At 40.9% G+C, this 14,301-nt stretch overlaps 1 protein-coding gene across 1 annotated transcript in view; it reads left to right on the forward strand.

Annotated features, from left to right (window-relative positions):
• The window catches only part of COLEC12 (collectin sub-family member 12), a 165,958-nt gene that overhangs the window by 77,778 nt on the left and 73,879 nt on the right, over positions 1-14,301 (forward strand). The gene's annotated exons all lie outside the window — the stretch shown is intronic.

Below are 14,301 nucleotides of genomic sequence, written 5' to 3' on the forward strand. Positions count from 1 at the left end.
AGCCAATATTGGTAAATATTTGGGGCGACCTGATATTTCGCATATATCTATAGATGTCTCAGAGACATTGAGAAATAAACAATTTTGTGTTTTTCTTCAAGCTGAAGCAACATTTCTAAGAAATACTTCCATTTTCCCATTTAGATGTCAGCAATCTGTCAGATGTTACAGCTACAGGACACATTTCCTAGCTCCACTTTTCTTTTGCACTGCCACACTGATCTCTTCTCAAGCTCCTACTGCAATGACTCCTCCCTCTCCCCAGTGGTTTTGGTACAGCTGGCTCATTGTCATCCGATCTCAGCTTAACAATCACTCCCTGACTTCCTTGAGGACCCATTTTATAAGCAGCCACTTTGTTTCTCACAAAGTACTTACCACTACCTCATATTTTCATGTCACTTTAATTTGAGTATTACATGTCCCTTCCCCACCATCTCAAAGGCATGCTTCTGGAGGCAGAGACCATGTTTGTGTGGTTTGCCTGGCTCAGGTACTCAACAAATTCATGAAGAAATTGTGAGCTGTTCCTAGTCACGACTGTCACAGTTGCACCTGATATGCACGTCCATACTTTGCGCATGTTGGACTCTGCCTGCACACCCTTTCCCTCCCTTCTCTGATTAATGTGCCAAACATCTTGTGCTGTCCAGATTGCAAGGCAAGACATATCTTCTAACTTTATTGTCATTGTTAACTTTAAGTACAGAGAACTATCAGACCTCAGTCTTCTCTAGAGATGATGCACTTCTGATCTTTCCCCCAGAGAAGCATGTAATTGGTGCTCCTGTGGGATGAGGGAGCACAGCAGGGCACAGAAAAGTCCCAAAGCCTCTTTACGTACATGGAAATTTGCAGTTACCTCCTCTTTCATACCAGAATGGATGGCCTGCTGAGAGGAGGCACAGAAGTCACGTCAGTGAATCATTCCTCTAAGACACAATTAACATTTAAGCACAGCGTGAAAGCATACTTAGACCCATAACTCGAAGAGAGTGTAGCAGTGACTCTCCCATCTCTGACCTGAATCATCTTTATTTCCTTCCTCCCTTCCACATCAGATAACCTCATAAAACCCAGTTCTGTTTAACATTTTAATCACCTACACACAACCCAGCAAGCGATAAGTCCTTCACTAGATGCTCCTGACTGGCCTTTGCTACTGTCAGTTTGCTTCTGCTTTTTGCTGAAACAATTTCCATTTGAATTTTTCTTGTGAGTCAGCTCCTGCCACTTGTCATATTTGAATTTTGATCTGTCATTTGTTCTTTAAGAAAAAAAGAAAATAGGGGCTGGAGGATATAGAAAGAGACTTTAAAGTGATTTCTCCACCTCACCAATATTTTACCCAGATATATTAGCACATTTGAGGGCAGTGAAAAAAATCAGTAGCCTGACCAGTGCTAGCCTAGAGCTATTGATTATCATTTCTCACTATTTTCTTCAATTTATTTTATACCTGACATATTTGGCACTAGAGTATTAAGTAGCTAAAGAAAGACAGATGTGAAATACAGTGTAATTAGGTTCATATGTCACTATGATAGGCAACTGAATACACTTCCATGTCATTGCATACTTTGATAGTAAAACCATGCTATCTATTCCATTTCCCTTAATTCCTATAGAGGCAATTCTTTTTCTTTGGAGATGCAGACCTGCTTCTCACTGTCCTAAATCCAGAAGGCATTAAATTTCAGAGTCACTGTATAAGACAACAATATGTACAGGTCAAGAGAGACAACTTTTATAAATAAAAGATTAAAATATTGCTAATAGGGAGGTGTACACACAATTATAATTCATTTAGACACAAGATATTGGTCTATTAAATGACTTGATAGTGCAGAGAATATCACGCGAAGGTGGCAAGGAGTAGCCCTCACAATTTTGAGTCTAGTGAGTAGCACTCACATCTGAGGAGGAGTTAGTTCTGGAAAGCTCTAGCAGTATAAGCACTGGCTCATCTGTGGGTATAGAAGACAGAATTCCACAATATGAAGAAAAAGCAACAATAATGGATAGAAAGTCGAGGAAGGAACCCTCATTCTGCAGTTTGCTAGTTTTCAAGGCCTTGTTTCTTCAAATACCTTTCCACCCATCCTTCATTCTCGACTCCTAGGACTCTGATGACATGAGTATGAGATTTTTTTTTGGTTTGTCCTAAAGAGACTATTCGTTTCCTTTTTAATCTAGATTCTCTCCATTGTGTGCATTGTATAATTTCTATCATTCTCTCCTAATTTGCTGACTCCTTTTCCTGTTCCCTCCATTCTAATGAGCTTTTGATTTCAGTTACTGTATATTTTAGTGCCAAATTCCCATTTGACTCTTTAGCTATTTCATTGCTGGAAATATTTTCTGAGATGTCCTATTTTTTTCTCATTTGTTTAAGACATTTTCATTGAAGCAGTTAATCATGGTTTCTTTAAAATCCTTGTCAGATAATCCTAAATTCTCTGTCATCACCATATAGATACATTGACTGTCATTTTTCACTGAATTTGAGATTTTTCTGTTTCTTGGCATGACAAGTGATGTTGATTGAAACTAGGATTTTTAAAATATTTTTTTGAGACTATCTTATTGGAACCTTCTGTTTTAAGCTGGCTTTCTCTGACAGGAGTTTGTCAAGGGAGAGGTGGGCACTGCCTTTTTACTGCTTAAGTGAAGGCAGAAGTCCAGGTCCCCAGTTCGACCTCCAGTGACACTTGAGAGGAGTGATTATTACTCATTACAATCAGTGCTCATTAGCAAACATCACAACTGGTGGACAGAGAAGTTCCAGCTTAGCACAGAGTTTCCTTTCACAGTACAGTAGAAGCAATCTTCTTTATTGCTAGTCAGTCTTGAAAAGTCTCATTCTTCCCTGGGTGGTACCTGATCCCACCCCAGTGGTGGTGTTGGGTACTGGGGTAACTCATTACAGCCTCATGAAGGTATAAGTCTAGGCTGTTGACCTGGACTTGCTGGTGTGGGTGGAATTTGGGCCACATTTTTTGTTGTTGTTTTTGTTTTTGGCTAGAGGACGGTGTTTACTATCTTACTAAGTGGCTCCTTAAGAGAACTTGCTTTTGTTGGAACATTCTTGTGTTTCCTTTCATCTTTTCCTAGGTTGCTGATTTCTTCAACTCTTGGATACGTGAGACAAAAAATAAATAGGAATAACTCACCACAATGTTGTTCCATGGGTCCTAAGATCTCTAGCTAATCTACCTTCTTTCCATCTTTCAGTCTTCTTATGTTTGTTTTATATCCAATGTACAGGGGTTTAGTTTTACTTAGCAGGAGAAGTAGGGGGAAATGTGAACACTTCCTGAAAATGAAAGTCCTGAGCTTTAATTTTTTAGTCAACTGGTTTTTCAAGTTTAATATTTTATGAATGTGCAGCATCATTTAACAAACCCGAAGGACATCAAGTCACCTGCAGGAAATATTTGTTTCTAGGATTTATGTAAGAGAAAAGGTATCTGCCATGTGCTTGGAATTATATGCATAATTTCACTTACTCCTCAGGATAATCCTACAGGGAGGGTATTTCAACTTTTATTTACAGAAGTGAAAACTGAAGTTCAGAGTGATTAAATAACTTGTTCCAGATCACACAGCTAGTAATTAGCAGAGCCAGGATCCTAAGCCACTTTTACCCACATTTTTCTCTTACCACCTGCGATAGTCAGCATATGAGCTCAAGCAGGACACAGATGGTCTTCCCTGCTTCTTTGGTGTGCCCATTCCTAGTCGACCCCATGCAGCTCCAAAGAAGTTTTCTGTTAGGTGAAGCATTCATATATATGTGATTATGTGTAAAAATTTAGATATAACAGCACATACAGTAGTCATATACTTCTAACAGAGTTAATAAATACATATAGGATCAAAATAGTGAAAGACTCCAATATGTTAACATGTTTCAACATTGTTTTATAACTTGTGATAGGCTGATTCCATAGATGGATAAATACCTACATAATTATCAATAGAGAAACTTATTGGAACTACTTGTATGGATGCTTATATTTTGAGGGATGGAGACTTTTCTTCTAGAGCCTAGAATATGATTTCATACAGAATATTCCTTTATTGTGAGAAATGATCAGTGACTCAATTTAAAACTACTGAGCTCATATTTATGAAACACAAGTGAGAGCAATTTCAACCCATATTTCAGTGTGAAATAAGTTTGGCAAAATTATTTCCTAAGGTTCTTTATGGACATTCATGAGTTTAGACCTACTCCTCTCTCTGAAATTTGACTTAACAAAGATATTGCTTTCCTTCTGACCTTTTGTTTTCCCCATTCTTTTTCTTTTTCTCACTATTTGGCAATACTTGAATTTCTTAGAGAGTTTCAACTTTGAGACAACTATGAATAATTCAAACTCTGACATCTTTTATTTTTCTGCTTATGAACTAGAGGATTTTTGGATATGAGTGATTGAAAAGAAAGACTGCAAAATGAAATGTGTATGTGAGATATCACTTACTAAAAACATAGATGGGATTTCATGTATGATGAGACTGTTGCTGTTTCTCAAATTTTTTTTTTACTACTTGATCCTTACTGAGTTTAGAGGAAGAGACTGACATTTGCTGATATCCTCTGAGGGGCTAAGCACTGTCTTGACCTTTGAATCATGTTAGCTCAGCTATAATTATCCCCAATTTGTCAATTAGGAAACTGGGCTTCCAAGAACTAGCTATGTGATACAACTGGATTTGAACTTAAGACTTTCAGACCTCAAGCCCATGTTCTTTCCAGGACACTTTCTCCATGCCATAGTAAAAAATCCTCTTAAGCTGAAAACCAAAGAAATTGACTTAACCTTAACCTTGCTTTCTAAAGAAGATTTATTAAAAATTCACTGGGGGCCCCTCCCTGGTAGCACAGTGGGTTAAAGCACAACACAAAGAATCTAAAGTCACTTCAGCATGAGTTTGATCCACATGGTGCAGCAGACCTCTCCAGACCTGCCCGATGTTCCCCTCAGCAGTGTACTTCGTCTTTCTGCCTGTTTTGCTCCCTACTCTTTCTGGTGAATCTTCTCACTGTCCCTGTACCTCTGGCCTGTATGCATAAATAAATCAATCTTTTTTAAAAAATTCACTGGGTTCCTTCTATTTTTCATTCATCCAGTCAACATATTGTACTACTTCTTTCAAGTCCAGTATTTCTCAGTTCTGACTACACATCAGAATCATCTGAGACACTTTTTAAAAATTTACATGCCAGGTTTCACCCCCACAGAGATTGTGATCATTGGCCTGGGAGAGGGCATAGGCTTTGGTGTTTTTGTTTTTTTTTTTAATTTATTTATTTATGCATACAGAACTGGGGTACAGACCAGAGGTACAGGGGCAGTAAGAGGATTCACCAGAGACAGAGTGGGGAGCAGAACAGGCAAATTGACAAAGCACACTGCTGAGGGGAGCAGTAGGCGGGTCAGGGGAGATTTGCCTCACCACATGGATCACCTCCGGGACCAGGGATCAAACGTGCACTGAAATGGCTGCGGCCAGCTTGCAGTGCTGCATCCTAACCTGTTGCACCACAGGGAGGGCCCAGGCTTCTATTTTTAAAGCTCTCAGCTGATTCTGTTGGGCAGTCAGGATCAATACATTGCAGCCTCATCACTTCTCTGTCTTTAACAGGAGAGATTAATATTAATTTTCCAGACATTCTGGGTGTGTCTGTGAAGGTATTTCTAGATGGGATCAGCAGTGAAATCATAATCAGAGTAAAGGGATTACTCTCTCTAATGCTGATGGTGTTGATGGCCTATTCCGTTGAAGTTCTGAGTGAAGAGAAAGGCTGTCCCTTCTGCAAATGAGAGGTTCTTCTGTCTGGCTGCTTTGAGCCCAGACATTGATACTTGCTGTTTTCAGAATCAGTGGAAGCATAGCCTATTCTTGGACCTCACCCTGTCAGCTTTTGAGCTGGAAGTCATACCCTGGCTCTCCTGAGCCTCATTCCTTCAGACTCAGACTGGAACTGAGCTGTCTGCTCTTCTGGGGCTCTAGATTACAAACAGCAGATCTTGGAGATTTCTTGGCCTCCATAATTACATGATTCAGTTATTTCGAATTAATCAGTCAACCTGATCTCTCATGTACACATGAGCAGGACTCTGAGACACACACACACTCTATGTACACTTGGTCATTTCTGTACTTCTGGAAAAACCAAACTATCATAATCTCTTTTAATTATGACTGTAGACACATTTTCCATCTCAAGTTTTTCACATTTTTTGTCTCTGGAGACATCACAAGGAAAGCATTTTTAGCATAGGGTTGAATGGACATCTTTTTCAGGTTTTATCTCAGCATTGATTTAGAATAGAAGGGATTCAGCCACCAGAATCTTCCTACCTCCCTGCCGCTGTAAATTTGGCAGGGCTCTTGGCCTCTGTCCCTGTACCCAGTCAGTGAAAGCAGCTGTGAAATCAGGCAACCCGTGACCTTGCCGCCAAGCCTCAGTCTCACTAATATGGCTCTGTCACAGAAAGAGCAGCTTGGGCATTAAGCATCTAATGTTAGGTGCCTGCTGGTAATTCACATCATCCCGTTGTCCCTCTTGACGGTCTGAAAAAAGGCTGCTCTGGGGGCTGGCCAGGTGGCCAAAACCAAACTTGTGTTCTGAAGCCCAGCACCGAGTGGGGAGGTGATCGCCCAAAGAGGTGATAGCAAGATGAATGAAAGAGGCTTGCAAGCTCCCCTAAGAAAGCACTGAGGGAGGCCAGCTGTGTCCCATTGTCAGCCCAAGAGGCAAGTAGGGAGCCAGAGAGGGGATTAATCAAAAGGTCAGAAGCTCAGCAGAGGTAACCAGAAGAGCATAGGGTGGGGCAGAGGGAGAGGGCAGTAGGAAGTAAACCAGAAGGCCATGTTGTATATCTGTGACTCCTCTGTATTAACCACCAGCCACACAACCATGAATGGATCAGCTTAGAAAAAGAACTGTGTTGGGGTGGCTAATTTTTCAACTCATATACCCCATCCTTAGTCCCAGTTAATAAGTGGTTCTGTCCTGTCTTTTGAATATTTTTTTATTTATTCAGTACACAAACAAGTTTGTGACTTGCTCAAAAAGGCCGTGATTTACAATACCACAAACCAGTTTCCCATAAATTTCTATCACACTAATATATCTTTAAACATATGAAGTGGCACTTTTGCATTCTACATTGTTAGAATAAATTTTGGTTTATTATAGTGTCTTGTACAGAGACAAGCAGAAGCATATTCTTGTTTTATCATTGACTTTTTTTTTGGCTATATTTTCCCAAAATTTCAAAAACAATTGCTAATAAACAAACAGCCACAGGAATTATCCATTTCAAGAGCATAAACAGTTTTCAAGCGATAAAAAAAAGTCACCAAAGTTCATCTAGCGGTGCTTTCAAAACTCTCTTACACCAGCACAATGGTGCTGCCATCTGAGAAGAGAAATTCATCAGTTTCCATTTCATGCTTACTTCTCAGATGACTTTACTATTTCATGTTACCTAAAATCAGTCAACCAATCAACCAATTAGGAGTGTATTTGGGAAATAAAAAGGAAGGTGCCTTTTGGATCCCATTTGGATACTGGAGTTTTTCCATTTCTAGAGCAGCAAAAGAAAACCATAGGTGTGTGAGAACTGAAAGGAAGCATCCCTCTGCCAGCTTAACTTAGATGCAGGTGCCTCAGAATGCCTCCCAAGTGACCCCAGGAAACTGGCCGTAAAGTCAGTGTGACTGTTAGATTTGAAAAGGTAACTTGCCCAAACTTTTGCCCAAACTAGATGAATTATTCAGCTCTCCACTTTGGTTAGATAATGGAAATACAATGTCACTACCAACTGCATTTATCTTTTGCACAGAAACTTTCAAAAGAAATTTGATATGTTTTTAGTCAAAGCTGTTTTTTTGTAAGATTGAATAGTAATGGGTCACTGAGAGTAAAACCGATGCCACCAACAGAACACTCTTTGCTTTTGTGCATATATTGGTGGTGATGCCCACACATTGACATCTGTATTGAGTGCATTGAAGGGCAGGGAGAGTGGGTGCTGCTAGCCTGGATCTTGTCTACTCCAGGCATCAGAATCTAATCTTTTTTTTTTTTTTTAAAGATTTATTTGTGCATACAGAACTGTGGTTCAGGCCAGAGGTACAGGGTAGTGAGAGCTTTCACCAGAGACAGAGTGTGGAGTAGAACAGGCCGACTGACGAAGCACACTGCTGAGGGGAGCAGCAGGCAGGTCAGGAGAGGTCTGCCACGCCATGTGGATCACCTCTGGGCGGGGGATCAAACTTGCACTGAGGCGGCTTCAGCTAGCTTGCAGTGTTGTGTTCTAACCCGTTGCACCACCAGGGAGGGCCAAAATCTAATTTTTTATAGTCACCTGGTGTTCACCCAGTTCCTATGTCCAGTAGAACCCAGAAAGGGTTGGGTCTTTGTTGTTTGTTTTAAATCTAGGAGCTTTATGAAGACAACAGGGTTAATTCTGGAAGTGATTCAGAATATACCCTGAGATAAGTTAGCACAACTTGCTGTAAACATGTACACCCACCAAGCCATAAAGGAGAGAGTAACTGGTGCTCCTTGCTGCCAGCCACATCTCTCAGAGAACTTGGTCACTGTCAGTGAGTGGTGTTCTGCTCCAACTGAAGTCCTTTCACGCTCTTTTCTCCTTTGGTCTTGTTTGTGCTTCTTTCTTCAGGGTCTTTTAGAAGCTAGTCACACATATCTGCCTTTGTTTCTTAAAGTCTAATTCTTAAGAACCAAATATTTAAAATTCCTCTCAGGATTAGCCTTCTTCTGAGTGCTAAGACTCAGAGTGAAAAGTTGAAAAACCCTCTGATGGTAGAATAACTTAACTAACAAAGGAGAAGTACATATGGGTGGCTTGGGGGAAACAGCATTTCCCCAAAGTGGCAGCAGAGGCGGTGACTGCTTCCTCATTCCATGCCCCACTTATATATGTGCTACTTTCGTGCACACAAACCATCCACCAGGGGTTTCCCAGTCACACACCTGAAAGTGAGGAGCAGACTTTCAGCTTTGAGAGGTGGGATCCTTCAGTCAACTATGGGGATAACCCTAACTCCGTACTGCGAAGGCCCTTTCCTAGCTGAAACATTTCACAGGGCGGCACATCTCCTGCATCTTTGAGATCCCTGCTGGATTTTCTAACTACAGGAGAAGATGCAGGAAGTCACCTTCTCACCTTTGCGTCATCTGATCACAGTTAACTGTCATAAGTTCCCTCTTTCATATTGTAATGTTGTGGTTTTGTGCTACATGATCTGCCAGGGTATAATTCTGAGTAGAACTTCATATTCATATAAATGAGAGCTGGAGGGGTTAAAAAGGGTTGACTGTACCCAAGCTCTCACTGGACAGATGAGAAAGCTACATACCTCGGCAGTGACATTGGACTCCCACGTTCCTTGTGCCTCCCAGTGTAATGTTCCTTCTGTTGTCTTAGAATGGAATGGAGACCTTTGTCAGAGCCAAGGGTTAACTCCTCTGGAAATGAGACTCCTTCCAGGCCCTCTTGTGTCCTGTTAGGTCTGGCCTCCATGTAACATGACCTTCAGCCTTCCTGTCCCTGGACCCTAAAGAGGAATCAAAGCTGTTGTGAAATCTTATGGATATGGTGTGGTCTGTGCCATGCCTCACAAATTATATTGAAGTAAATTCCTGTGCAGTACTTTATAGATTATCTCTAAGGGATAAGATAGGCCAGCTCGTAAACAAGAATATTGGGAAGCCAAGAGGATGATTCTGGGGCCAGTGCTGGAGCTAACCCTGCCTGCTACACCCAGATTTTTGGTCCAAGACAATCCCAGAACACTGAGGACAAATCCTTGGTGACAATTAGAAAGTATCTTCTCTGTTGATAATAATTTCATGAGCCGTGGAAGAGCAAAGAACTGTTTGGTTTTAAAAACTCAGTCTGTTTCCCTTGGAATTAGGTTCGAATCCCTGTAAGGAAGCCAGAGGGAACTGCATAACTTTGACAAGAGTTGCCGGAGATTTTACAGGGAAATTGTTTTAAAAGACCAGCCAGTAAGAGCAGTTACAGATCTGCATTAACTGTAATATAAATAAAAGATTTGATTTCACTCATGAATTACTAATTTTAGATACCTACATACTAAAAAGGCTGAAGTGAGGCTCACAGTGCAGTTCCATGCAGAAAATCTCGCCAGTTTTGATGTAAAAAATAAAGTAAAAAATAATCTCACCAGTTTTCTAGGTGAAAGTTTTTGGGTCCTGTTCAAAAAGCATTCATGTGCAAGAAGAAGTCTACATTCCACCAGCCCTGGCCTTGGGAGGCTCCAGTGAGATTGATGTTCCCATGTAGATAAATCTGAAGGACATAAAATTCCATTAACTAATCTAGTCTTGATTTCACTAGGGATAAAGAATGCATTTTAACAAAATAAGAAAGGAAAGTTTGTTTTTCAGGAAGCTGGAACCATATGTTCCCAGATGCTGCTTTGCTCCAACACTCAGAGAAAGAAGCTTAGGCTATTTCTTACATGCGTGTGCACGCACACACACACATTTTAATTTCTTAAAACAGCAAACCCTCCAAAATAATAAATGTTACTAGAACAATAATAAATAATGGCACAAGTGCCCATCTTAAGAAACACAGTTGGTCATGTCTTACATTGCATACCCGACATCATGTGCTCAGTGTTGCTTCATGATTGAAGACACATTCCAACAGTTAGAACCATCCATCACAGATCCAAGTCTGCATCTCAGGCTTCCAGGGCCCCAGTCTGCCACTTGTTGACTGTTAGTGACATAGCAAATATTACTGAGTCCTGCACAATCCCTGGGTTTGCATGATAGCAACTGAAATATTACTTAGTGTGAGAAAGTACCTGGGGTGAAATAACCCCTCAGGAAGCCTAATAAAGAAGAAAGGAAATGTGCCATTTAAAGTCCAAACTGCTTTCCTGAAGCATGGTCAAATCATACATGGACCACAATGGCCTTTCCATGCCAAAGGAGTAATAGCTCATTTCCTCCGCAAGCTCTGCACCCTCTTTTCCCTTAAGTTTTATTACACATTTAAGTGTACATTATTGGTCATTCCAAGTGCATGAACTTAAGGCAGACTAAAAGGATCTATTTACCCTAGAAATGTTGAACACAGTTGGCATGGATTGGACTAAAAGTGCTCCACTTCTTTAGAACAACCTGTACTTCATTTCTTAGCACCCAGAAGTCATCCACATTGGGATTTATCTGGGCACTTTCCATTTTCCAGACACCCACTTGCCACTGTCTTTTGGTAGTTTTATTACTCTCTAGCAAGGCCCATAGAGCTATACGGGGGACAGAAATGGAGATGAAAAGGGTTAATCATTTGTGTAAATATAATGCTCAAGGCCTATGCTAATACTTGGTCCTGGGCGGTTCTATAGACTTTGAATAAATAGAGCCTGGCCAATTCCCCCACCCCCACCCTTTAACAAGTTTTGCTTGAGGACTGAGCCAAGAACAGGGGTCTGTTAAAGGTTGGTCTAGTTCCCAGCAAACTGTGAAACAGATGAAAATTAATTTCCAAAGTGCTCTACCACAATCCTCCCCACAATCTGCAGGGTGGGGTGGAGGGCTCAGCATCATCCAAATTTAAAAGCTCTCCTTAACTTACAGCGGCTAAAGTAGGGCTAAGGGTTGAGCAAAGTACTGTCCAACTCTAGAGCACCTGCCTTTATAAACCTCAAGCAAACAGTCTGCCAGGGAGACTTAGAGATAGCCTCACAGGGAGGTAGAGGCCTTGAATGTTCTATTCATGTGTGTATCCCTCAAGGCCTGACCCTCACGCGTTCAATAAACATTTGCTAAAGAGATGAATATATCAGTGAGGGACTTGACATGGCTTGTTTGAAGACAAAGGACTCAGCTAGCCAGAGCAGCACACGCAGGGGAGAGGAGAGCAGCGGCAAGCCAGGAGAGCACCCTGGGGAGAAGTCACCCAGTGGCATACTGCCCTGCCACATACTGTGTTCACACTGGTGGTCTCTGCCCCAGCCTTCTGCTCTTTAGTCTGTTGAAAGTATCTTATACTTGGTCTGAGACCAGCAGAAAGTATCCTCAACCTCAGTCTCCATTGTGCATTTTCCAGGATGGTATTTCCAGTGTTGTTTTTTCTTGTTGGTTGGTTTGGTTGGTTTTGCTTTTTATAAACAGCCTTGAACTGCTGATAACGTAGCCTGGTATGCCTGGGTGGCCCTACAGCATTTGGCATTATTTGGACTTTCTGTTTTCTTAAATCGGTAACAAGATCAGAGGAATTTGGATGTTTAGGTTAGGATTTAGGTCTGGATACTACGTATAGACTGGCTTTTAATTCCTCTCTCCTTGTTGTATTATTTAAGTCCACAGACACTTAGTCAGTATGTAAACACCTCCAAGAAGCACAAAACGAAGCAGCACATGGAGAGAGAGATCAGAGCTGTCAGATTCTATATCCCCCCTTTCAGAAAACCTGAAGATTTCTTGTGTCCACATCTTCAGTTCACTTCACTGTCAATTTTCTTCTCATTCCTTATGTCATTGTTGACTTTGAGGTTCATGGTGGACACCCCTGAGTTAGATAGTTGAGCACGTAAGTTAACTGGTAGTTAACTTCCTTCATTCTTCTAAAGCTGAGGCTTCTGTTCCCATCCATGAGATTTTCTGCCACTACCCCCCTGGATCGCTGCCCCTAAGTTGGAACCTGTGAATGTGCAGAGCTGCTTCTGGGGTCAGAGTGAAGTCCATGCATGAGAGGAGATCTGGGTAAGGAGGGCCATTTATTTTCAAACATCAGAGAAGTCTTCACTGGCAAAATGGGAGAAATCTGCTGACCTTGTGTTTTGGGTAATGCAGGATTTGCTACTAGTTCTTTACACCTTGATGGTAGTTGCTTTACTTGGATAAGTAGGAATGCTCCTCAGAACTAGAAATCATGATCCTTGAGACTGAAAGTGTATATTGTAAGTTCTAATTTTTCCAACCCTGGAATGGGGTGACTAAGTCAATTTATTGAAGGTGTTAAGACTAGAGAAAAAGAGCCCTTCTCTGATGTTTACTTCCATGCTTTCGCAAAGTAACCATGGAAGAGAGACATTAAAAACAAGCCCTTCCTATTTTTTTTTCTTTTTTTTTAACCTTTGAAAGTTAGTCCTATACTTACTTGCTTTCTTTTGGAGGTATTTAACACACCATATTTAGTATCTAACTTTTTGCCTTGTTAGAAAGTGCTCTTAACAAGAAATGATGTCAATGTGGAATCTACTGTAAAATTATCATTTTTCTGGCAGCTCCAAACTCTCACTTTTTCCTGATTGGATATTGAACTTAATTGAATGAACAGGCAAGGCTTTAGTCTTCAAGTTCTCAAGTTCAGAGACAGAGTGTATTCCATGCCTGTTTTACTTCCCCCTGGCTAAATGGATTTACCTGTTGTGTTATCTAGTTTTAACTTTCACAAAATGGACAGGTATCTTAAAAAGACTTGTAAATATTTGTGGATTACAGACCCTAGAAGAGCAAAGATATAAAAATGATAGAAGTAGCACTAATAATATTCCTACCGTTTGCCAACCACATGGCAAAGTTACAGTGTTTCAGCACAAAACAGTGATTCTCTAATTTGATTTGCCAGGTAGTTGGCCAAAATAAACATCCAAAATTATTAAAAATGTTACTAGGGAATATGGATGGGAATTTGTATCATTATGATAAATCTCTAAGCACATTTTGTGTCTTGACTATTAAGTAATTATATTAGCTTGTATATATATTTTTAGATTTATTTATTTATGCATACAGAGCTTGGGTACAGGCCAGAGGTGCAGGGGTGGTGAGAAGATTCACCAGAGACAGAGTGGGGCACAGAACAGGCTGACTGACGAAATACACTGCTGAGGGGAGCAGCGGATGGGTCAGGAGAGGTATGCCACGCTATGTGGATCACCTGCAGGGCAGGTATGGAACTCATGCTGAAGTGGCTTTAGCTTCTTAGTGCTGTGCTTTAACCTGCTGCACCACCAGGGAGGGCCTGCTTGTATAATTTATAAAGAATGAAATTGGGAGTATATGTTTAAAATGCATAGAAGCCCCACTGCTCTAGGAAGTGGCATCTACTAAGATTGCTGCTCAGAGGTTACTGGCATTTTCTTTGGTGGCTTTAAAGGGCAGGCCTGTCTGCAGACAAGTCTGGTGCAAAGTAAAGATCTTGAAGGACTTAAACTGTATAAACCAGGAGAATGGGAAATAGCCATTGAAATAGCCAATGAACTCAG

The sequence above is a fragment of the Condylura cristata genome, unplaced genomic scaffold (assembly GCF_000260355.1).
Source record: "Condylura cristata isolate star-nosed mole 26May11 unplaced genomic scaffold, ConCri1.0 scaffold00016, whole genome shotgun sequence".
Lineage (NCBI taxonomy): Eukaryota > Metazoa > Chordata > Mammalia > Eulipotyphla > Talpidae > Condylura > Condylura cristata.